Source organism: Choristoneura fumiferana, chromosome 4 (assembly GCF_025370935.1).
Source record: "Choristoneura fumiferana chromosome 4, NRCan_CFum_1, whole genome shotgun sequence".
Lineage (NCBI taxonomy): Eukaryota > Metazoa > Arthropoda > Insecta > Lepidoptera > Tortricidae > Choristoneura > Choristoneura fumiferana.
Genome location: NC_133475.1, coordinates 21,475,714 through 21,502,554, shown reverse-complemented (window position 1 = coordinate 21,502,554; position 26,841 = coordinate 21,475,714).

Genomic DNA, 26,841 nt, shown 5'->3' with positions numbered 1-26,841 from the left:
AAGATAATGCTTTTAATTCCTTAGTTTTACGATGAGTTTTTGCGCATATCCGCCGAGTGCAAACTTGAGCTGCGATAGGCTTCGTTATTTATTATTTCCTCACACTTCATACTCAATTTACATAGTAAATGTTGACACAGTACTAAAGTGGAAAGAAAACGCATGCGATTGTTGGGTAAATTAAAACGGATCGCGTCCACTCTTTGAAAAACCTTAAACCGATTTTGGTGTGAATTCAAAGTGACAATCGGCCTTAATATTTTTATTCTGATGTAGGAACTGAACGGGAAAGTACTTACTTGGTCGACTATACATATACATTTCATACAAGGCAGATATTAGTTTAATAACTGAAGACTTGAAAATGGTTTATTAAGAAACGGATTATACTATACTTTTAACTATACAGCGTTTTTTTTAATCCCTCTTTCAACTGACAACTTTTGTACAAATAGAAATCTAGAAAAATGACTGCGTTAGCAATAGGTACATAGGAATATTTTTTTGAAATATTACAGTATTTTAGGTATACATATGCATTAAATTAATTAATCTTCTTCTCCTCGTATAGGTTTCACTCGTTCAAAGTATCCGCGACCAGAAAGTAGCGGTGTTTATAGCACTGTCCGTTGCATCTCGGAGGTCTCGCTCAGTATAGGACGGGCATGCTGGGCAGGACATCAAATGCGACTTGCTCTGGGAAGCCGTCCCACCGCCACACTGGGTGTTTGGGTTTTTCAGGAAGCCCACTTTGCAAGGTTTTCCTTGCACCAGCCAACCTGAGTGCGAAGAGATTAGATAATAAAATAGAAGTAGACAGTTGAAGTGTCTAAAGTTTTCAGTTGAATAATTAACACCTTGCATAAATCACGGAGAAGAGATGGCCATTTAGGCTGAAAAGTTCTCGAATGGAAACCGCAGATCAGCAAGCCCAGCGTAGGACGTCTACCAACGAGATGGGCGGATGACTTGGTTAAAGCCGCGGGTTCACGGTGGGTGCAGGCCGCTTCCAACCGAAGCAACTGGAGGTGTGTAGGGGAGCCATTGTTTAACCAGTGGATGTCCTATAGCTGATATGATGACGATGATAAATGACATACTGCCAAGCCTGTTGTCTTACTGTCCCCACTCTACTGTGCCGGCCAGGAAGCAGGCACTTAGGCGGCGCCACTGTCTCTTCTCGGAACATGTTTGTTTAACGACATTTAAATTTTTATTAGCGCATGTGGCCAGTTAACGCATTGTTTATTCTATCTTTTGTGCCCATTGCACTTTGACATGGCACTTAGTGATTAGGGTTGAGTAACTAACTAAAAGGCTGTTTCACCACCCATTGACTAATTGACGGATAAATGTGATGCCGTCTCCGTCTATTCGAACAAAACAAACAGCGTCGGCATCACATTTATCCGTCAGATAAATTTAATCAATGGATGATGAAACAGGGGGTAAAACCTTAATAGACCACTAGTCTCCAGATTTTTAACCCCCAGCGCAAAAAGAGGGGTGCTGTAAGTATGACGCCAATGTCTGTCTGTCTTTGGCATCGTGTACCTCTCAAAAAGATAGGCCAATTTCGATGCGGTTTTTTATGCGAAAACTAGTTTACTTGCGATGGTTCTTAGCTATGTTTCATTTAAATAGGCTCAGTAACTTTTGAGGTTTGAACGTGGAAATGATAATTTCAGGGGTTTATTTAAGTTTGGTACCTAGGTTATTTTAATCACGAAGTTTTTACCCGATTCTATTACATGCATAATATATGTATGTTCATTTCTTTGGTCCTCTCTGCAGCCTAAACGGCCTGATGATTTTTAACTTATATGGTATCATTGATTTGTCATATGTGTCGGTATGACATAAATATATTTTCTTTCGCGGGCGCCATTTTGAAACATAGAGGGAGGGGGTATATATTTTTTATTGTAACAATCTGGGTATCAAATCGAAACGAATAATTAACCCACTTTCAATATATATATATACAGTTGTGGTCATATAATAAGAACGATTTTTTATAGAGAAGATTTTTTCAAACTGACAAGTGTTACTAACTGCATGTATATTTTTGTACTTCTCTCGGTATCGTAAAACTTTTCCGTACTAGCGGTAAATTCATTTATACATATAATTGGCTAAAAAATAAATATATAAACTTTATACATTACATCTAAACCTAGTATTACTACTTACTGGCTGGTCATATAATTAAGAACGCTGAGTAGTTTATTTTTTATTCAAATTTATATAGAGAACGGACGGCCGCTTTGTGGTTTTAGGTTATTATTCGAATAATTTGGCGCCATTTAGTGCCGTAAAAGTCTTAAAGGCAATTGCTTCATATAAAAACAATGGGGAAAAATAAAAGTTGTGATAAATCTACAAGAGAAGTAATACTAAAACTTTGCGACAAGAATTGGTCGTATAAACACATAGCCGATCATCTGCAATGTTCAAAACTATGTTTTCCACGCATAAAGCATTTTGCCACGTATCAAACTACTTCAAATGTTCCGCGTGTACTAGACAAAGAAAGTCATCTCGTCGAGATGATCGAAATATCGTTCGTTTGCAAAACAAAATCCTTTTAAAGGGTCTAATACCGTCTAATGAGTTAAGAAAAAATATTTTGGCGAAAACCACCTTCAGCAATCTCGGCACGCATTATTCGAAGCCGTTTGGTAGAAGAAAAGTTGCACGGAAGGATAGCAAGGAAGGTGCCTATGTTGAAACGGTGTCATAGGCAAGCCCGGCTTGCATTTGCAAGAAGATATGAAAACTGGACAGTCAGTCAGTGGAAAAACGTTATTTTTTCTGACGAGACAAAATAAATAGGGTATGTTCTGATGGCAAACGATATGTAAGATGGCTTTCAAATAAAGCATTCGACCCAAAGCACACAAAAGTGACTTTAAAGCATGGCGGGGAAATGTAAAAATTTGGGGATGTTTTTCTGGACATGGTGTTGGACCTGTTAGGCTGATAGAAGGAAACATGGATCAATTTCAATACAAAAACATACTGGAAGAAACAATGTTACCATATGCTGAAGGCATGCTTCCGGTTATTTGGACATTCCAGCATGACAATGATCCCAAGCATACTGCACGTACCGTTAAGGAATTCTCACATCGCAATCAGTTTCTGTCTTAGATTGGCCAGCCGATAGCCCCGATTAAGATGGGATGGGATGGGTTAAGACCAATAGAGCATCTTTGGTGCGAAGTCAAGAAAAAGGTTTCAAATCGACAGTGTGGCAATTTAAGAGACTGTATGACGTATTCTTAGAAGAATGGAACTCTATCTCTCTTGCGAAATGTCAAAATTGATAGATTCAATGCCTCGCCGGTGTAAGGCAGTAATAAAAAGCGTGGACATGCTAACTTACTATTAATTTTAGTTAAAATGTATTAAATTCCTTTTTTTTTTCTGTACAAACTTCACGTTAGTGTGATTTAGTTAATCTAAGTTTCAAATAAAAAAACTTTCGAGCAGTTCAATAAATCGTTCTTAATTATTTGTCCAGCTTCATTACTATTTTAATTTGTTACTAAAGAGAATAAAAACAAAATTTGTAAAAAAATGTCAGCAAATTTTATTATTATTCTTAATCCCGTTTGCTCTATTCATGTGGCTATTTCATAACGTAACTAGTTACTTCTAAGAAGGAACCACGACTACACATGACGTGATTTAGTTAAAATTAATCTGGAACTTCAAATCGTTCTTAATTACATGACCACCACTGTATATATACGTATTATTGTATTTGTAACATATGTACTTATTTTCATGCAACTCCTGTACTAACACTGTTGTGTATGTTTTTACAGTAAGGAGGTGGTCGTGGGTGAGTTATAAGTGTTTCTAGTTCATTTCCTCCTTATCTCGTCACAAATTACAAAAAATTTCACGATCATTACAGTTTAAAAAACTTTTTTAAAACAAGAAACAAACAAAAGATTACGACTGCGGCCGATTTAACAATCACAAAAACAAAGAGCCGTGTAATTCAATGGAACAGGACTAATTGACAACGCAGCCTGACGTTTGACGTTTGACAACTGACATCTGACGTCTGGGACGTCAATAGTCAGGTTTTAGCCAGTTACTGTCAGTCTGGATAATTTATTACGATCAGAATTTTATTTATATCTAGAATTTGGTCAGCTGGAATGACGGTGTACAATGTACAATTAAAGAAGTTGTATTGCGTACCAGAGTGGAACCTTTTCACGATGATTTTTTTGCAGGTAAATAGAATATGGATAGTGCGTGATGATGGAAATGGTTTCGCCGGAAGACCAGCGCTGACTCTACCCCAGGAGTCCGCATTTATGCCGAGGCGGGCCCATTTCGTGCCCACACAAACATAAGATTTTATATTATTTTGTATTATATCCTGTATTATTTGTATGTGATGTGTTGAAGGATGTTTTGTGTCTTAAATAAAGTTTTTCATTTCATTTTCATGATAATGAGGGTGAATGCAGCTATCACTAAAGGTAACAGTAACCGAAAGTGTACGCGCATAATTGACAAGTGTAAATGACAGCCGACAGATACTTTGATTATTACTTGTCAATTTACCAAAAGCGACCGATTGCCACTAAACAAAAAAGTTGAAGTTGAAGTCTTGTCAATTTACTTTTCTCAAACATGACATGAAATATTGACGTTGTGTTACAAATAATAGGCCAAGAAGTATCGCGCTGCAGGCGCTGTGGCTCAGCTGCGTGCGCGCGGTCACTCTAGCGGCCTGCAAAGAGATTTCATACAACCTTGCAGGCCGCTGGCCGGCAATGCGACCGTCTTTTGTTTCAACGCGCGCTCTGCGACACGCACGCGGCCCACGCCCAGCAACACCGCAGCACGCACAGCAGCACCGCCAGCAGCCAGCGCGACACGCGCACGTACACAACACCGCGACCAGACTAGCGTCCCGCCAGCTTCATTTCTTGTTTTTTTTTATTTTATTTCATGTAATGTTTGAGAAAAGCACTATACAAACCTCGGCCGGAACCTGGTACGCTCGGCCGTCTAAATCTGCTTGGCCGGCAACCCCCTACTTCCCGGCCTCTACAGTAATGTACTATTGCTGTACATTGCTGGCAATTATAATTTAGTTATAAATGGCCTGGCTGTCCGTAACACACTGTATATGGTGCTGGCTGAAAATCAGCGCTGGGGTGTTCTTAACGCTTCAGCATTATGCTGAGCCAGTGTCCGATTCACAACCGCAATGACACATACTATCTTTCATGTGATCTGTTTAGTACCTAATAATATTGTTGTGTCTTACTTATGTTGTAAATAAATATATTTTTTCTTTTTTTCTTTTATATAAAACTAGCTTTTGCCGGCGACTTCGGTTACTTATCGCGCGCTGTTCCCTTGGGCAGTGTGCATTTTTCCGGGATAAAAACTAGCCTATTACTCTCTGGCCCATAAACTATCTCTATGCCAAAAATCACGTCGATCCGTTGCTCCATTTCGACGTGAAAGACGGACAAACATACAAACACACACACACTTTCGCATTTATAATATTAGTATGGATTTTCACTTTCTCGTTTTAAAAAAAACTGTAATAATGTGTGTACAGAATCACCAAGCAAATCCAAAACCAATAAGAGCATCCCTAAAACTATAAATCCCCAGTCAGCCGATCCGCAAACGCAGCAAAGCCGACCCCGACCCCGGGCCCCGCTAACAAGCGGGCAAACAGCCTGAGCCAACAGCCCGGCTGTGGGGCCCGACCGCACAAATTAGGCTCGCACGCAAAACTAACATACCAATAGTTGGAGGTTTAAATCAACCGGAGCGGGCCCGGATGGACCAATTGACTGTACTTAATAACTGTGTGTAACTGTCATGTCACCAAGTATCTTAGTTTTAGTGCTTGTTTTAGTGTTATTACTGTAAGGTGATGGTACTTATGGAACCAAAATAAATCTCGCTTTCTTTCTAATAATAAGAGAAATAGAAATGAATGGATGAAAATAATTTATTTTACTTAGTTTTTACAAAAATATATAGTTTTTCATAGAGCCCTGCAAAACAGTTTTCACAGTTTGTCTGCAGGATGTTAAAGCGTGTGCAGAATGAGTTTTGCCTTTTCCGCACATGCACACGAGGTTTTTTTGTCTTTTAGTAAATTGAGCAAATTTATGCAATAACTCATTTTTATAATCAAATAAAAGCTGAAATTAAGCAATTTTTTTTCAGCATTTAAATAACAGATGGCACTAAGTAGTTTTGTTAAAAAAAATTGACTTTATTATGTTTTTGTAATGTTTTATTTAATTTTAATTTTGAAATTTAGTAATTTCATCCAAACCCGTTCAATGGTGTAGGCAATTTTCTTTGTAATACTAATTGACATAAGCATGGATATAAATTAAAGTGATGCCGTCTCCAGTCGGCGTAATGCTCCGCAACCAACACGACATAACCATACACCTAATCCCACTAATCTCAACCCTATTTTAATTACAATTAGGGCATCGTTAACTGTAATCAGTATAGTGTATCCGGTATAGTTTATTATTATAAGCGTAATCTAAAGGGAAGTGTAGATCATCGGGAAACAAAGTGGCGAGTGGATTAAGCTGAATTATGGGCGCGCGCATCATTTGCCGCTAATGTGACGTGACGGGTTTATTTTGAGTTGGGGGTTTTGGTACTTTCGGTGGTGGTACAAAAACAGTTTATTTATAATACTAGCTTCTACCCTAGGCTACGTTCGCGTGAACCGTTACATCTAATCCAGTGTTTTTCAAACTGTGGGATGGTCGCGGTATCTTTAAAATACTCTCACCGTTATTGTGTATGATTATTCAATGTTTTTATTGGTTTACTAATGATTCGGCGAATAACGTTTGGCAACCTGTTTCATTTCCCAACTTTTCATTTCCCAACTGTTTAATATTTCTGAAACTGTAAATATTTCAAGATTTTTATAAAACTAACCTAACCCAAAGGGTTCTACACGATGGCCCTGAAATAAATCCTGAAATATTTACAGTTTTAGAGTTTGCGAAATGAAAAGTTGCGAAATGAAACAGGTTGTCAAACGTTACGTTGCGAAAAGGCAGTACTCGGTTTTTATTATCAATTTGTCAACGTAGGATAATACAAATAACTGTAAGTGGAGGTAGGCAGGGGTCGCCAAACATTTTCTAACCAATGGGGTCGCGTCCTGAAAAAGTTTGAAAAACACTGATCTAATCGAACCGTTGAATTGAATACGAGATTTCAATACATTTATGTATGTACATGGGAATACTCGATAATAATAGATAGAATAATAGATAGGGTTAGTGAGAAAGATCAAGTTTATACAACAAACATGATTAATATAATAAAATATCGTTAAATATAAAGTATCTTTTTATTTAACTTTGACTTATTAATACCAAAAAGTGGTTATGCAATTTATATAACTTCTTCATTTTAAATCCCTTAACTTTAAAGGTACGCTTCCTTATAAACTGATTGAAAGAAGACGTACAAAATCACATTAGTGGAAAACCACATTCGGCCTAATCCAATTCGAATTCCTCTGATTTTACAACTTATTAATATATTGATCAAAAGTCCAGTAGCTGAACCAGAAATAGAAAGACAAGATACCAACTCGCCATTACAATTTGTCGGCGACACAGTCGCGTCACAGCGAGTGTGAATAGTCGGTGAATTACCGACGACGGCCGACGAGCGGCGGAAATGAGCCGAATAAATCAGAGCTAACTCTACCCGGGGGAGTAGCGACAGCGAAACAACTCGAACTCAAGAATAATAAGTTTTTAGTAAGAATGTCATTATTAATAAAAGCTTTTTTTGCTGACAGTACTTTTTGTTGACTGTACTTGCATTGTCACCCAAACTACATTTGCATAGCTACCAAATTTCAAGTCGATGCCATTAACCGGTGAAGAGTTCCGTCCTGCGGAGACAATCCTGGCCGGACTACAAGAGTGCCACTACCAGATTATTGTATTGTCACGCAATTTACTTTTCTATGCCAAATTTCAAGACAATCCGACTACTAGAAGTGGATGAAATTTAACTTGCAAGATTTGACCCGCACATACATAGATACAAGATACATTGCAAGTTAAATAAAAGCTTTTAAAATAAGTGGTCCTTTATTATTGATCAATGATCATCATCATGAGCCGGAACACGTCCATTAATGATCAAAGGCCTCGGAACGCCACAATGAACGACAACTCGCCACTTGCATCCACTTGCTTGTGTTAACTGGCGGTTAGGTGTGATGACGTCTCTATTTGTTTTGTTCGAATAGACGGAGACGGCATCACATTTAACCATCGGTCAACGCTAATCAATGGAAGGTGAAACAGCCCCTTAATTTTTGGGTTTCTGCTAAAATTCAGAATTATATCGGGTTTTTATTGAACGGTTAAAGTATCTATTTTTGACACCATTATCATGAAAAAGTGCCTTTTTAAGAATTCAAAGATGAGAAGAAGATGATGATCTATAGGTACGTATTGACATACATATGTATGACTAAAATAACATGAGAGAACTAAAAGTTTAAAAGGTTAAAAATGGCTAAAGCTCATTTTTACCATGACACATTAAAACTTACTGAAACTGAAGTAGATTGGTTGACTGATTTTTAAACTATTTTCCGGGTGCGATTGAATTTCATTGAGCAAAAGTTACACAAGTAAAAAAACATTGAATTATATGAAATGAACATGCTCACAACCTAGCGGCACATTGTTGGCTATAACAAAATCAAACAATTTGTTTGTTACCTACTTAAAAAAAATTACACTGTTTTTTCTACAGACCGTACCACTAAACAGGGGCGTATTCATTAGCCGGGCCATTAATTATTTTTTGTTGATCCTACCGACGACTACGTTTTACAGTTTCATCCAAATTGCGCGCTGTCACACACGTCTGACATATGAGGTTAAACACCACGTTACACCAACACCCCCTCAACTCAACGTGGAAACTTAAATAGCTCTAAATAAGGATGAAATTTGTGTGGCTTTGGTTTCGTGGGGTGTTGCATTTTTTTTGTATTTGTCGTCTGTTGACAGCTGTTTTTGGCTCCCATTGAAAGGTCATCTCGAGTGTTTGATGGAAGTAACGTCGTGGTGCAAGCTGAGGTTAGAAATACGATGCTCAAGGTTTATGAGCACCTGAATTCTTTTAGTTTTATGTTCATTTCGGAAATGGAAAAGTAAAGTTCCTGCATAAAATATCTGCCACAGCCAAGCGTGCAAAGTAGTATCAGAGTTGTATTAGATATTTATGCACCCTTTGTTGCGTCAGATATTGGAGTTGGTGGGTGACTGTACCTATATATATGAGTGTCACCTTAAGGACTATCACAAATATCAAGCATCATGACTTCAATTCTTATATCATTTTTGGTTGTATCATCATCATCATCATCATCCCAGCCTATATACGTCCCACTGCTGGGCACAGGCCTCCTCTCAGAATGAGAGGGCCTTGGGCTGTAGTTCCCACGCGGGCCCAGTGCGGGTTGGGAACTTCACACACACCATTGAATTGCTTCGCAGGTATGTGCTGGTTTCCTCACGATGTTTTCCTTCACAGTAAATCTCGTGGTAAATTTCAAATGTAATTCCGCACATGAATTTCGAAAAACTCAGAGGTGCGAGCCGGGGTTTGAACGCACGATCCTCTGCTTGAGAGGCCATAGGTCAAACCACTCGGTCACCACGGTTAGGGGTTTGGTTGTATGTGTACACTTTACCTCGCAAAACCACGACAAGACCATAGCGTAATACAGTGGGTAGCTAAACTGCCGACAATCGGCCGAGTACCGCAATGAAGGTCGGAATGGTGCCTGCGAATTAGAGGGGCGGAGGGGGCACCTCGCACCACGTAGGTAGGTACTATAACCCGCTCTGGATGGTCAAGTTCCCTCACTGCTTATATTTACGCTGTGACAAACGTAAAATAAATTCTAGATTTTAATCACGAAAATATTTCACAGTTTACTTCAAACGGGTACATTTTTCAGACGGAGAGCGTCGTAGATCGTGGGGCGGCCACGCTCCCGCGGGACTCGGGACAGTCCTCCGGGACTCCGGGATTTCCGTTGCGCGTTGTTAATGGCATACTGATTTATGGTTACTAATTGTTAAAGTGTGGTGCTGTTAAGAAGATTAAATTGTACCTATCTTGAAAGATTGGATAGAATATATAAATATATTGCAGAGATTGATCACATCCCGATAATATTGGCGTTTGAAAACGTATTGCTTAATTGCGTATAGTAACTAGCTTTTTTTATCGCGCGCCCGCGCAAACTTTACCAGTTTCCGGGGTAAAACTATTCTATGTCCTTCCCAAAGTCTCGTCTCAAAATATCTCCATACCTCATCTATTGGCCGCGACTTTGTTTAGGAAGAATTCGTTTATTGCAGCACATCTTCGGCAAGTATACAATTTTCCAGACTAGAAGCTACTCCTTCTTCTCAGTCTCAAACTTTTTTAACACCTAATTTCATCACAATCTCTTGAGTACTTTAACAAACAAACATACTTCCTTTTGTATTTATAATATTAATAATATGATGCTCAAATTGCTTTGGCTGCTTATGATGGTGATGATTTCACTAAAATAATAAAAAATCGAACTTTTCGAAACAAAAATTATTGGAAATAAAGGGGCTCAGCTTTTTCAAATTTTAATGTGCCTCATGCGCTACAAATTGAGAAATAAGTAACCGATATTTGGCTGTGTTAGATTTTTATTATATAACACATAAACGCGTCTTTACGATTTTAGATTAACATAAAGCTTCGTCAACAGGAACTGCACATAATAAAACATAAGTGTTGTATATTTAGGACGCGCGGATACGCGGTAAAGTTACACTATATCATCGCCATCAATAAAAAAAACATTTTTCCGTTTAAAAAAGCGACATTAAAAACCCCAAACGATTCTCAATAGAGACACAAACAAATCGTCAGTATTAAATGAGTCGTTAGCTGAAATATCTGACAACAACACATGTCGCCGCACGGTCTTTATTTATCGCGGGCGACATAAACTAGCCGTTTTATCGCCACACTGCGACTATTTTTCAAGCTCAAGACTATTATTTTAATCGGCATGTCGGACTTAAGACTTGAGTCGGCGGCCATACAAAATAATGAGGGTTTTTTTGAGGGTACCGGAGCCAAAATGGCAAAAACGGTACCTATTATAGTTTCGCCATGCCAGTCTGTCTGTCCTCAGCTTTGCTCAGGGACTATCAATGCTAGAAAGCTGTAAATTTTCATGAATATATATATATAAACTATGCCGACAAAATCGTACAATAAAAAAAATATAAAAAATTTTTAGGGTACCTCCCATAGACGTAAAATGGGGGTGTTTTTTTTTCTCATCCAACCCTATAGTGAGGGATATCGTTGGATAGGTCTTTTAAAATCATTAGGGGTTTGCTAATTTTTCGATTCAGTGATTTGTTTGCGAAATATTCAACTTTAAAGTGCAAATTTTCATTAAAATCGAGCGCCCCCCCCCCCTCTAAAATCTAAACCAGTAGGTGGAAAAATTTTAAAAAATTCAGGATAGTAGTAAGTATATCAAACTTGCCAGGAAAACTATAACGGCTGTTTGCTTGAGAATTATTAGTAGTTTAAGAGTAAATAGCAGCCTAAGGCTCTTGGCCGGTTTTTTACAATTGAGTGTGACTAAAGGGTTCGAGGAGGTTGCTGATAAATCAGTTAACCGTAGTCTGACCATGTTTTCGTGAACAGTGACAGTTGTGTGTTTACAATAGTACTATTAGAATACTAGTAGAATACTAATATTGTTTTTTTGGGAAGATAGGACTGAGTAAAAAGTTTAAGAATTTCGATTTTTTTTTATAATTAATTCAGACGCATCTGCAATACCCCTGGTGTTGCAGATGTTTATGGGCGGTGGTGATCTCTTACCATCAGGAGACCCACATGCTCGTTTGCCATCCAGTCAAATAAAAAAAAAGGAATATTTCAATAGATGGTTGCATTAATTAAATTGAACAACCCTGCTGAAATATTTCAGCTTAATTTTAAAACACTTACATTATACATGAAACTGATAATTTATCTAAACTGTGAATCCGTGGTAGCCTAGTGGTTTGACTTATGGTCTCTAAAGCAGAGTATCGTTGGTTCGAGCCCATGCACGCATCTGTAAGTTTTTCAGAATTTATGTGCAAAATACGTTTCAAATTCACCATGAACTTTACGGTGAAGGAAAACATCGTGATGTGGATGTCTGCGGCGTGAAAAATATGACTAAAGCTCTCTCGTTCCAAGAGGAGGCCTGTGCCCTCCATTGGGACGTATATAGACGTTTACCAAAAAGTGAGTTAAGAAAAAACTCTGAAGACTGTTAAATTTTTGCTGAATTTTCGACTTAAGAATATGTTGTATTTGTAATAGCCCACCATTTTCCCACCACACACTCGCCTTAAATAGTTCAGCTACTGACATCGAGATAAATGTGTCGCAATTAACAGATGAAAAAACTTGACGCTCGGGCGTGTTCGGGCAGCTCCGCGGGGGCTTCGGGCTAAATCGGGTTTAACATTCTCGAATAGCGCGGTGATTTTATGAGATAATAAAAAAAAAGTTAATAGCTCAACGCGTCCCACATTTTTGTTTACGCGGAAATACTTGTTTATTAAAAAGCTTTGGCGACAATTCTGATAGTTCTATTTGTACCTATTGGTACAGATGTGTTCTTGTTGAGCTTGCTATTTCTTTTTTAACTAGCCGTGGTGGCCTAGTAGTTTGACCTGGCCTCTCAAGCAGAGGATCGTGGATTCAAACCCGGGCTCATATTCTCTGAATTCAAAATTCATGTCCAAAATAACATTCGAAATTTAAATACAGAGTAAACCTGGTTAAATCTGTGAAGCAATTCAATAATTTGTGTGAAATTCGCAATCGACACTGTGGCCGCGTGGGTACTACAGCCCAAGTCTTCAAGCTAGCAAGCATTCTGAGAAAAGCAGTAGTGAGAGGTATATATGGTGGGATGAACTGCCATTTTTCTGTCAAATGTGAATTAATTTTATCATAACATGGCATGTGACATGGCATTATTATTTTACACTATAGTATTCTATCATTTCTCCATCTTAAATTATAAAAACACCATACCAGCTATCCCACACAATGTTTTTCTCTTTTCCTTTCAATAATTTATTGCTATAACAAGCACGTTTCATAATTTTAACATGTCAAGGAACTTAACAAAAACAGCAATAATTCTATCTTATTTCCATTCTGTTCCACAATAAACTCATACTAATAAACATAGCCTTTTTATCATACCTTTCGTGCTCTCAAATAAAGCAATATCAATTCTCTCTTCCAGCCATAGACCACCGCGCCGGGCTCATAGTTCGGCGTGACATATCGACAAACAGATGGCCGCCGCCGCGCCTAATTTATGCCCTCCTTAACGCGTCCCGCCTATTAGTTGCACGCAGTATATCTCTGTGAGGTGACTATGCTTTGGGGCGGGATTGGGACACATTTTTTTTACAACTATTAATATTTTGTCCAATAAAATGTGCAGTGGTCGTTCAAGTTTTTTGCTAAAGTGTGTGCTAATAAAAACGAACAGTCCAGACTATTCTTCTAGTTATTTAATGACAATATTTATTAACTATTCGGTGAAATTGTAAACAGTGGCAGCTCGGCTTAATGATTCCTGTTATTGACTTTCCCCATAGGTTTACTTATTTGTCTGGCAACAAAATAAAAATGATTTTAATCAATAAACCATTTTCTATTACCAAAAATGTGCTCGTGCTTTCTCTGCGGGACAGAATCAAAAATTATGATATCCGCAGTAGAACTAAGGTTACCGACATAGCCTGAAGAATTGCGAAACTAAAATGGCAGTGAGTGAGGCACATTGCTCGCAGGACTGATGGTGAATGGGGTCAGAAGGTTCTCGAATGGCGTCCGCGGACCGGGAGACAAGCTGTCGGTAGGCCTTCAGCAAGATAGAGCGACGACCTGGTTAAGATCGCTGGATCGCGGTGGATGCGGAAAGCATAAGACCGGTCTGAGTGGAGAGCCTTGGGGAGGCCTATGTCCAGCAGTGGACGTATTTCGGCTGACATGATAATGATGAAAATATATTTTGTTGAATTATATTTTTAGGAGCTTTTTCAAATCGCTTCTCCGCTACCACAGCAATTATCATTAATGACCCTGACTCAATCAGCTCGCCATGTTTTTTTTTTGATGAGACATTCCTAATGTTGCTGACAGTTTGGTCCCCCCACTGTCTGTAAGTAACCCCGTCTGAGTTATCGGATGGAGCTGCCTTTTTATTTCTGGAACGCATCGCGACTAACAGCTCGACGGCTTTCATCTTGTAAACGTTATTAATCGGAACAGCTCCTGGCTACAACACCACCAAGCTACAACACTGCTTTCGCTTTGTACGATAACCATCGACGCTTTCCTTTGACTTACAAGACAGGCTTCTTAGGAAAAACGGTAATGGATATAGCATGTGTTGTTATGGTCGTTTGTAATAGGTTTATGGTGACGCTATTGTGCAAAATGTTTACGTTCGCGAGCTTTGTTCGGAGCTAAGAGCAATCAGTCATGTTCATACAAAATCAGGTTGAAAAGGCATTGTGCTCGTGTCACAGCAATCCAACGTAATAATGAACCGGGTAATGTTCTTTGCGGTGTGACGGGGTGTGAATTATTTGGGATATAAGTCTGCGTCGGTTGTAATAAGATTCGGTGTGAGAGGTGAAGGGGCTAGAGTGAGACGCTGTGCTTTTAATGCGAGATGAAGAATACCAATAGGATAATTAGGTTTTACAAGGTTTGGCTCCCGTGATAAGTCCCATTTAGAACATTCAAGACTTGCATTACATCGCAGACTATTGAGGGACAAATTGATCAAATAAATACCGCAATGTATTGAAACTTGCATGCAAGTTCTTGAATGGTCTAAATGGGGCTATAAGCATTAAATCTCTTCGTAGTTTTACGCATACAATAGAGTTTACGCGCGGCTGTGAAATTCCTTTTTTTTTTAATATTCCCCTGGAAATTCCCAAAATGTATATCGTGGTCTTCGTTGAGGTTGTGTTAATAACAACTGTCCAAAACTTCAAGACTAAACCCAGCCGGTTGAAATTTCAAGATTTTTATCCCTATCCCGTGGGAATATTGGGATAAAAAGTAGCTTATGTGTTATTCCAGATGTCCAGCTATATACATACTAAATTTCATCCAAATCCGTCCAGCTGTTTTCTCCTGAAGGAGTAACAAACATACACACACACACAAACTTTAGCATTTATAATATTAGTAGGATGTTTAGTCCATCATCATCATATCAGCCGTAAGACGTCCACTGTTGGGCATATGTAGGCCTCCCCCATAGGCTTTCCAGTTGCTTCGGTCGGAAGCGGCTTGCATCCACCGTGAACCCGGTGCTTTAACCAGGTCGCCCGTCCATTTCCACGAACCATTGGTGTTTTAAGTAATAGGGATGTTGACACCATTAAAAAATAATTCGAAGACACGACTCCAGTGAAAAAAACGCTTTATTTTAGCCCTGAAAACCAGATAATTTTTCGATTAACTGCAAAATTAGATGTTTTGTTGCTTTAAAACAAATAAATAGTTGGTTGATAGATTGTGCGAACAAGGTGACGTCATAAGTTGCTATTTCCATTCAAACTATGGGAGAAATGTATTTTGACAGCTCATAAAAAGTACGTCAATTGATTGATGGTGTCAACATCCCTATTATAGTGTTTCAACATTTTTGTAAGCGGTAGTTCTGAGGATCGGAGACCTGGTGACCCGACATCCATCCATCCATCCTAGCTGGGGCACGAGTCTTTGCCACACGGGTCTGACTTCTTTATGTAGTAACTAAGTACCAATGTAGAAAACTGTAACTGGTGGTGGTGAAGACAAATAAATAAATTACATATTATTTTTATTATTATTTCAAATCCCATTAGATCGACACCTTATTTTTATAAATAACAAAAAAATGCAGTTTTGTTTTTTTCGCGCTCAATCCCAACTCGCACTTGACCGACTTTCATTTAAGTCCAAAGAACTTCTGCATGCCCTGTAAAAGTTTTTTTGTAAGTACAATGCTTTCTTAAAATATGGAACGACTTAAGTTTCCTCGCAAATCACAGACATAAAGACGTTACTTCAAAAGTTTAACGTTACTGGTACTTTAACACGCTCAAAACATGTTCCTTCGCTTCTAAGTGTCAGTCATACATTTTCAATTATATATTATATGACACTGATTACTTTTAGACACGTGGTAGCGTGAGAAGCCAAGTTCATGAAAATTTTTAGCACTACAGTAACCATTTCGAACTCGTCTTGATCCCTTAATAAAATCGATTTTAAAGTAAACAGATGATTCTGGATTAGGCATAATTATATTGAAGCCCTTCAGTTTAAAATCTAGCTTCAATTTTTAAATAATAATAGTTTGGCCGGGATTTTTAGCCAACCCGCTCGCGCTATATTTTTATATACTTCGTTTTTTTTAGCATTGGCATTTTTAGCATAAAAAAACAGTACTATTACTTTTGATACCAAAAGAATGTACCCACATGGTCATAAATGTACTTGCTTAATTGTTACATTATTTATTTTGCTAACTTATTTTTCAAAAGTGTTTTTCGATAACAAGATCGCTTACCTTCTTTCTAATGCTAAAAAAAAGTAAAGGTAAATTCTAAATTTGATTTTCGGGCTTGCCAAAACCAAATTTCTTCTACATTGCCAGAAATCAGGCAGGCGGTTTTACAGGTGGTAGGACCTTATGCAAGGTCCGCCCTGATTGATACCACCATCTTGCTCGCTAATCCTGCCGTGAAGCAGCAGTGCTTGCACTGTCGTGTTTCGGCGTGGAGAATAAGACAGCCGGTGAAATTACTGACACTTGAGGTATCCCAACATAGGCCTCTATCTGCAATCTCTCTGGTATTGCAGGTGTCTATCGGCGGTGGTGATTTCTTACCATCAGGAGACGCACTTGCTCGTTTGCCATCCAGTCGAATAAAAAAAATCGCTTGCCCTCTAGCGTCTCGGCGGCGCATTGGTCAAAGAAAACGGTCGCACACTTAGAGCAACGCGGGCTTCCTACCGGAAGGCGTTGCCACATAGCACAGTCTTGGCCCAGCCGTAAGTGCCCATCTTCACAACAACAGGAGCACTAATAGAACATCTGGCGCAGACGGCGTCGGTCCTAATTGACGCCGATCAATTCCACCGCCCGCTTTCAATATTCCTTCATCTAGGATTTTTCTCTCGTTTTTATATCGCTGAATTTATCGCTCAATTAGTCTTGTTTAATAGCCGCCTGCCGCGCTGATGTCTGCTTCGCGCGTCTCAGGGCTGGCAACCGTCTTGTTTAATTTCTTTTTGTGACTTAGTTTTCCAGCTATATTGTATTTTATAGCACTTTACAATAGAGATGTCACTTTACATTTTTTCTATGGCAATCTATCCTAATATTTCAATATTCGAAAAGTTTGTGAGTACATGTATGTGTGTGTGTGTGTGTGTGTGTGTGTGTGTGTGTGTGTGTGCGCGTGTGTGTGCGTGTGTGTGTTTGTTACTAATTCACACTAAAAGAGCTTTGGATGAAATTTGGTATGAAGATAGCTGGACATTTCAGAGGGGCTACTACGAAACTCGAAAATCGAATTTCGTATCGCACCGTCCCTTTCACTCGCGTATTAAATAACATAAGCGACAGCGGAACGGCAACATACAAAGTTCGAGTTTTGCACTTCATAGTATAGTGCCTGGAATAACACATGGACTACGTACTCCGACGTAATCGGGATTATCTTCCCTATGATTAGTCATGCAATTTTGGTACCGTTGTTTATAATGCAACATCAATAAAGATCACGATGTAATTTTTAAAAAGTCCCACGGGAATACAATACGATACAATGACTCTTTATAGGTAACACACCAGAAATAGTAAGCGATACAGAAAACAGGTAAGTACAGAGAGAGAAAATTACAAGGTAAGCAGTAGCCTTATAGCTTTAGTAAAAAAGTTGCATTTAATAACAAGCTTCTTATTAACTTCACCTCGTATATTTTTTCGTTTGCTTTAAATTTTGCAAGTTCATTTTGATCCATTTTCTTTGCAACTACAATTGGATAGACTTGAAATTTGGTTACATACATTATGTTACTTGAACAACAATGCAAAGTACATTCAAGAAAAAGCTTGTGTTCAAAATTAAATTTTAATAGAACCTTTTATCATTATAAACATATTTATGGACATCTTGTCAACCTCTCGAGTCTAGGATTACAAGTATCCAACGTCGACAACCCTAGCTCGAAAGACGCAGAGAAATGGGATTAAATTAATTGTCGCATCAGTCAGAGCGTCGGGGTGTTTTTTATTAGTCGAGCATCCCCCCCCCCCCCCGTTGCGCCTGCCCGCGAGTAAATCACGCAGAAGACGTGCGAAAAGGTTTGGAAGTGTCGGTTAGTGGTGCAACATGGCGGTGGCAGCCATGCCTATTTGAAATGTGTTCTATTTAAAAAAAAAACCTTCAATGTAACTGGCCGTATCCATGTGAATCAAAAGTTGAATTTCGAACTTAATACATCTCCAAAGTAGTCAGATTCACTACAGATTTAGTGCACTGGCATAAAGTAGGTTGGGTGTCAATGCAAATGGTCAAGAGAAAAAACCTGTGTTAAGAATTAAATTGCATAGTTTTATTTGTGTTTCATTTGAAGAAAAGATCTATTTTGATCGTGTAGCCAAACCGATATATGCCTGGCTTGACCTACGACCTCTCAAGCAGAGGATCGTGAAATCTAATCCGGACTTGTACCCCTTTTCGATGAAGGAAAACATCGTGACAAAATCTGCATAGCCCTGCAAAATATTTGCATGGTGTGTTTGAAGTTCCCAAATTGTACTTGTCTGTCATTTACAGTGGCATATTAAATACTTGTATAATGTCTAAATGTCACTTTGTCTAGTGATTGAAGCTTTGAAAGCCCTCATTAAAAGTAGAAGAATCCAAATCATCCCTTTTAAAACTTAAAACTAAAATATTTGTAAACACAATTTCTCACAAATTATTTTTAAGACAACATAATTATCCGTCGTTTTACTTTTTATTTTGTAAAGTCAATTAAATACACGTGAAATAATACAAAGAAAAAAAAAACAACAACCCGATTTTAATATCAATTTTGTTTACTTTTTCAGAGTAAGTAAGACGGTTACCTCAAGCTCTGAACTATTACTTTATGCCCTTGTAGTTAACCGCATGTGCCGCATCCACGTCGTATCGCTCGCGATTTGTTCGCGCTTTGATCTCGCGATTTATCGACATTATTTTTAACGCCGATGCCCCGTCACTAGTCAAACTGACTGACGTACTACATCCGACGCCTGCTCAGAGATATAAGCAATTGGATTGCTAGGCGAATTTAATATTATGCCAAACTTTCGTGATTCATAACAACTAGTACCACATGCGGGACTTATCAGTTATCACGCTAACACGCGAGTAATAATTACCTCGACGTTTTGGCCAAATTGCAGTGGTAGGTAGTGGTAGTAAATAATAGTAGATAATAGTTATTAATTTCATATTTTTTGTTATTTTTCTAATTCGATTTACAGCTAATGACAATTAGACGTTAATGATCCAATTTATGACCCTAATGATTGAAACCTCCACTGTTTTTAGGGTTCCGTACCTCAAAAGAAAAAACGGAACCCTTATAGGATCACTTTGTTGTCCGTCTGTCTGTCAAGACCCTTTTTCGCAGGAACGCGTGGAGGTATCAAGCTAAAATTGATATCGAATAGGTACTCAAATCTGCGGCCCCTTGAAGCCCTGAAAAAATGAAACTTCTAAGTCAATAATTGCAGTGCACTGAAAACCTATAGGGCACTTCCAGTTATCCTAGAAACTTTAAATTTGGTATGAAGGTAGCTATTATAACACAACCAACTAGAAAAGTCTGAAAATCTTGAATTTTTATGTCTGTCTGTAAATATCAATGACCAATATATTCTGACCCCACACTGCGTACATTTTGCTTAAGTAGGGCTCTGCATACACTGGATATCTTAAATCACTCGAAAAAAGCGAGAAATATCTCGAAGACACGATTCCCGTTTACATACCTATAAATGTGTACGGAACCCTGGGTCGCGAGTCCGACTCGCACTTGCCCGGTTTTGTGCAATGTGTTTACAAGCTATGGAGAATCAGGAATACGGAAATTCACCAAATAACTAGAGTCACTCACAGCGCAAAGAATATGCACGTTGAAGTGGCCGGGCGGGTCACGTCGCTCGAAGAACAGATAACTTTGTGGGAGAAAATTTTTCAAGCAGCGACGTGGATGTAATAGCTTATGTTCATCATCTATATAGTCTATATGTATACGTCCCACTTACAAGGCCCCTTCTGAGAATGAGAGGATGTCAGTCATAGTTTCCACGCAGAAGACCATAGATCAAACCACTAGGCCACCGCACCATAGGCTTAAATATTATAATTATTCTTAATATTCTTTTTAGTGGTACCTAACTACAAGAAACTTAAATTGTTTTCAGGGTGAAAATACCTTAAGAAGTTTATAAAATCCTTTCAGATTTCAATCTTATCTAATTTTCAGAAACTATTAAGATATTATGTACAGCTTAAAGGGTAGACAGACAAGTAAGTAAATCAGGGATATTACGATAACTCAATATTTTCGACTCTTCCTTCTTGCCTGCTCCTTTCATTCACTCAAAGGTTGACTGGTAGAGATCCATTAAAAGAATAAGTCCGCCTTTGTACTAGTATCTCAAAGTTTGACAATTTTATTTTGCTTCTTTTCTTTTGTAAATTTTACATACATACATACTCAATCTCATAGTCTTTTGAGCTAAAAAATGTGTCTACTCGTACTTCTGGGAATCTATATTAAATGTTAAATTGTGGTGATCCGCTTTTAGCATAAACAATATGTCCATCCCATGGTTTAGCGCTAAATCTACAATTTTATTCCATCAAAACGACCATCACATTCGATTCAATTTTGCCATCTCACTAAGTCTTCTCAGCATGATCATAACCAAAGTACACTCTAGCGATCCTATAACTCGGAACTATGGCGCGTTTATTTGAAGTCGCATGCGCCGCCACGCACACACTCGCGATGATTTACACCTGCAGCGATGAATAAAACATGAAAGAGATTATCGTGAATGACACGCGCGTGAATGGATGCATGCAGCGGACTGAAGTTCTAGTTAAATGTTTTTAAAAACGGCTTTTAAATTTCGGCCAGTGTGAATTTTGACGTTTGGCAATGTATTTCCGGCCAGTTTCAATCGGAAGTTTTTTTTTTCAAAAAGCAAGGGAATTAACTACGTATTCAGTTATATTATAGTTATACATAATTCTACGGCCCCTCTGGTTTACGTATCTATACATGAAATTATTGAAGAAAAAAAATCGCGATTCATAAGCGTATAAGCGATCAGAAGTGAACTAATTATTTCAATTGAAAAGTTATCTTTCCGTGACTAAATGAATAAAATTCGTGGTAGCCAACTGGTTTTCTTATAGCATCTCAAGCAGAGATGGTCGTGAGTTCAAGACCAGGTTCGCACCTCTGAGTTCATCGAAATTTAAGTGTGAAATTATATTTGAAATTAACAATGAGCTTTTCACCAAATACGTATTGCCAAATACGAACTCCGGACTTCAGCACAGCTGAAAAGCAAGAGGAAATTAGTACACTATTTTCCCAAGAAAATTGACATGAAGACCGCTACTGATCCTATACCGATGCCTACAACTCTTGACACTGTGCTGTCAAGAGTGTAGCGACTTGTCTATGTTATAAACCAATGTAAAATAACCCCACACTGCGTATATTTTGCTTCGTAACAGGTGTCTGCTAACACTGGATATTTGTACTTACAAGTTTGTAGGAATTTTGGCTGCTTTTTTATTCTAAAATCCCCTTTTCCCACTTATACTATCGCATTCTTCAAAGACATTAAAAGCTGATGCAGTACTGCGCAGTAAGTCTTTGCTGGTGCTGGCGCCGGTCATACATTACGTTGTCACGCAGTTATTTACCAGCGAGACTCAGCGACGGTTAGGACGGCTAATACCAAAGCCGTGGTGGCCTAGAGACTTGACCTATGGCCTTTCAAGCAGAGGATCGCGGATTCAAATCTGGGCTGTTTCAAAATTCATGACAAACCTGCGAATAATTTAATGGTGTGTGTGAAATTCCCAATCCGCACTGGGGCCGCGTGGGAATTACGGCCCAAGTCTACTCTTTTGAGAGGAGTTCTGTGGACAGCAGTGGAACGATGATGACGATACCTATTATAAATGCTATAGATTCTGGTGTGGTGTCGGGTTAGAATTACAACTCTCCATTTCTTCCGTGCATGTCGTAAGAGGCGACTGAGGATATAGGTAAAGGTATACCGTAGGCGACAATCTAGCAACTTGTCACTATTGTACCGTTTTCGTCAAACTTAAAACCTAAAATTATTAAAAGTGGGTCCGAAGCGGTAACGTTTCGTGTGCTCTGCCTACCCCATTTGGGAATACAGGCGTGATGTTTGTGTGTGTGTTTGTGGATTCTGGAAAATTGCTTAGTACCTACCCACAAAACGCAACTGCCTGAGAAAAACTCTACTTAAATAAAAACAAAAAACAAGTGTAGTAATAGTCTTGTTCATAAGTCTAGTAGACTTGCTTTTTTTCCTCTTACTTCTTATTTAAAGTTTTTTTATCAATCGGGTTTTTTTAATAAACTCTGTTAATTTTTACATAAAAATAAAAATAAAAACACATAAAATTAACTAAAACGGGCTTCCTCTTCCAAAGGCAGAACTGCGCTGGGCATTGTACCCAAGACGCTGGCGGCGTTACCTCGTTGCACTGCGAGGCTCAGTCTTTGGGCGAAGAAAAAGCCTGCTCTTTGGTCGCCAGAGACGCCGATTAGTTTGTCCGACACTTCTTTCATAAACTTTTTTGTGTCGGACGACCACGGCCCAAAGGTTTCGACCGCAAGTGCCGCAAAAAATTAGTTGTCCTTAAGAAAGGCATATTTGCGGCACTTGTCGGTTTGGGCGTCGTCTGCAGCTGTCCCTGGCTTCCGCGCAGACCGTTGGACGGGGCTAATACCTTTGTTAATCTCTTATTAAACAGGTTTATCACCCTACACTGCAGTGTGTGGTCGCTCTCAGTTCCATCAACTAGTTAAATACAAACCTCGCATACAAACGGTCAAGTATGTCTCAAGCGCTAATGAACGATTTGAATGTAGGCCCAATTGCCGCAGCGTATAAAGAAATAAATGTGATTGCCGCAAGATGCGCGCGCGCAACTAAATCTGCTGCTTAGTGCCGCATTTATAGTGTGCCTTGATGGATTTATGAGGCGTGCGTTTGTTTTCCGTTATATTTCACAACTAGTGACCCATTCTGGCTTTACACGGGTGTAATTTTGAAAATCAAAGTATACTTAAGATTTACCTACCTAAATCTATCCTCCGAACAAATATTTTTTCACTTCTCATGCTCGTAAAGTTCATATTTATGCTGGATCTAGGCGACATAAAATTACTTTTTATGCTCTAATGCATAAAGTAAAATCTTCGTCTAAGACCAAGGTAATTTTATGTAAAACTAAAAATCAATCAAAATAAATAAATATAAGTAAAAACTTATAATTATATAGCAATGCATGAAAAATAAAAGGTACCTAGTAAGTGAACAATCCATAGTGTATCCACTGTTGCTATTTAATTTCTTCTCAATCGAAGTGAAAAGTAGAGTGAAAAACTCGAGCATTAAACCTATTTTCCCCTCGACGTGTCAATCCACCCTCGCCGTGCCGGCTCGGGTATATGAACAATCTATTAAAGTCATGATGCTTAACAAACTAAAACAATGTATGCTGACTGTACTTTTTGTCGGTTTTATTAATAGCATTGTCACTCAAACTACATTTGTATACCAAATTTTGAGTCGATGCCATTAACCGTTGAAGAGTTTCGTCCTGCGGAGACGATCCTAGCCTCACTACCAGGATGTCACTACCAGATTATAATAAATAATCATGGGACACATGACACCAATTGACCTAGTCCCAAACTAAGTAAAGCTTGTACTATGGATACTAGGCAACGGATAAACATTGTTATATAGATAAATACATACTTACATACATAATTAAACATCCAAGACCCGATAACAAACGTTCGTATTATTCATACAAACATCTGTCCCGGCCGGGAATCGAACCCGGGACCTCAAGCTTCGTAGTCAGGTTTTCTAACCACTTGGCCATCCGGTCGTCTTATATATGTTTTAAGTCTATTCAGTTTTTTTTTTCAAAATGCCGGGCCATGTGGGTATTAAACATAAAATATCTTACTTTAGCTATTTGAAAAAACTTGGCAAGGTCTACTACAGCTCTCTAAGTGATTAACTATAATGTTTTTCTCTTATTTATGAAATATTTTCCCTCCTTAGTAACATGAAGGTAAATACAGACTTCTTAGTAAACAGGGCTGACTCCACACTATGAATAAAGTATCAAGTAAGAAGTGGATCCACGTTTAAATGTGTAAATTATACGACGTATCGCGTTGTGTCGTGAGAAGCGGCCTTTATACTGCCCAGCCACGACAGTGCGCGAGCGACGCCTGATCGTACTTAGGCACTAGTAAGTACAGCTAGAAACTACATACGAATTGGCGAGCAGCGAGAGGCGATTAAAATGAAATGAAAATGAAATGAAATGAAATTTATTGCGTATGATTGCTGTTACATATGCTTAAACTTAAGTTTCTCTTAACCCTACCTATTAAGTGCTTGGGTGTAGTTATTGTACGACCTGGACAATGCTCGACCGATTTTGTACGACCTGATAATTCAATCACATGTCACTTGTAACACGGGTCGAGCTTTATCACCCTGTACCTATAATGTTCAAGGTGCTATGGGACAACCTGATTTTGTACTACCTAATAATCGGAGCACACTTTTGACAGCAAGCAATCGATTCTCACGATTGATAAGTACACTGAATATTAATAAATTTAGTAGAAAATAACTTAATTTGGTCCTGGCGCTTCGCCGGCCGCTGGCGCGGCACGCTCGCTACGCTCGCTCGGCTCGCGCATTGTGGTCACAATTGGACCTAGCACAACCTAACACAAATCTATTGTCATTCGATTCGATTAGATTCCGATTATAACGACGTACAATAACAGGTCGAGCATTAACAGCCCGAGCAAAAATTTGGACATCCTAATAATGCACAACCTAAATTGTACGACTTGATAATTCTAATCTAAAATAAAATGAGTTCGTATTATCAGGTTGTTGGTGGTTGTGGTTGTTCGTATTATGGCTGAGCTGATCACTGTACGACCTGATAATACGAACTCTTAAACAGTTGGGAAATGAAAAGTTGCGAAATGAAACAGATTGTAAACCCTGAGCAGTACAGGGTCGAGCATAACAGGTCCCCAAATGCTTTCGCAGTTTTGTTACTGTACTACAGGGGTGCTACTCTACGAACTTGCACTGTCGAGTAAAATTACCGCCGTTTGGTCTCTCGGCATCAGTTCTGACTTCTGACTACCAAGCGGAGCGATAGTTATCTTTGATATCCAGTCGCTACGATAAGCTGAGAGACTAGTGTGTAGCAGTGTGACTAATGGAGAGAGTTATCACATTCAGGAGAGTAAAATATCTATCCATAAAACATTTTATCAGAACTTTTCTAAATGGTCACAACTTTATTATTTCTGTCTATAAAGTTCTATACACGAAAAATATACATTTGCAAACAAGATGCCAACTCAATGCTCTACTTCATTATTCAAACATTAAACTATATTGAACACTTGTCTTAGAAACGTAATATGTAAATTATCGAATTTATGACATCGGCCTAAATAAACCGCTCTCCATTAGAACAGTCATAAAGCTGGTCGTAAATTAACTCATTAATACACTCGTAAAACCGATTGGCTATCAGCACATAAACTTAGAATTAATGACTGATCCTCTGATAATAACTATTTACGTAGGTACTGCATTATTAGTCCGAGAGTTGAGTCGTTTTAGAGCAGGTATTTCTGGTAACTTACTAGTTTTCAATCTCAAAAATACACAGACCAGAGAAGTTCAACCTTGAATTTCATTATATTTATGTAAAGGTAGGTGTTATTTTGTTACTTTAAAATTTAATGTCTGAGGACTGAAATAATAAACAAAGCAAATAATGTAGCTGAGTCTTAAACTTAGGCATATGCTTTTAAAAAACAATAAAACCTTACATTTTAAGAAAATCTAAAAATACTGTGGAAATTTTAAAAGTTTTAGTATTATAAATAGCTGAAAATTAATAACATTGAAAACTAGCTGTTGCCTGCGTCTTCCTCGACGAATAATTCGTTTTTCGGGATACAATTGCGGGATACAATTTTCTGGGATGAAATCTATCCTATGCCCTGTTTGGGGTCTCGACCTAACTTAATACCTATCGGTTGAGTACTTTAAGCGTGAAAGCGTAACAAACAAACAAGTATACTCCCTTTCGCATTTTTTATTAGTAAGGCAGCTCGTTTCAGTGAAACATGGGAGAGGTGATAAATAAAATACCTACTTATAACAAAGCTCGTATCTCAGCATGAAATTACTAACTAGATACGACTTTTTGAAGAGCAGTGACAGAAATTTTTGTGAGTTTT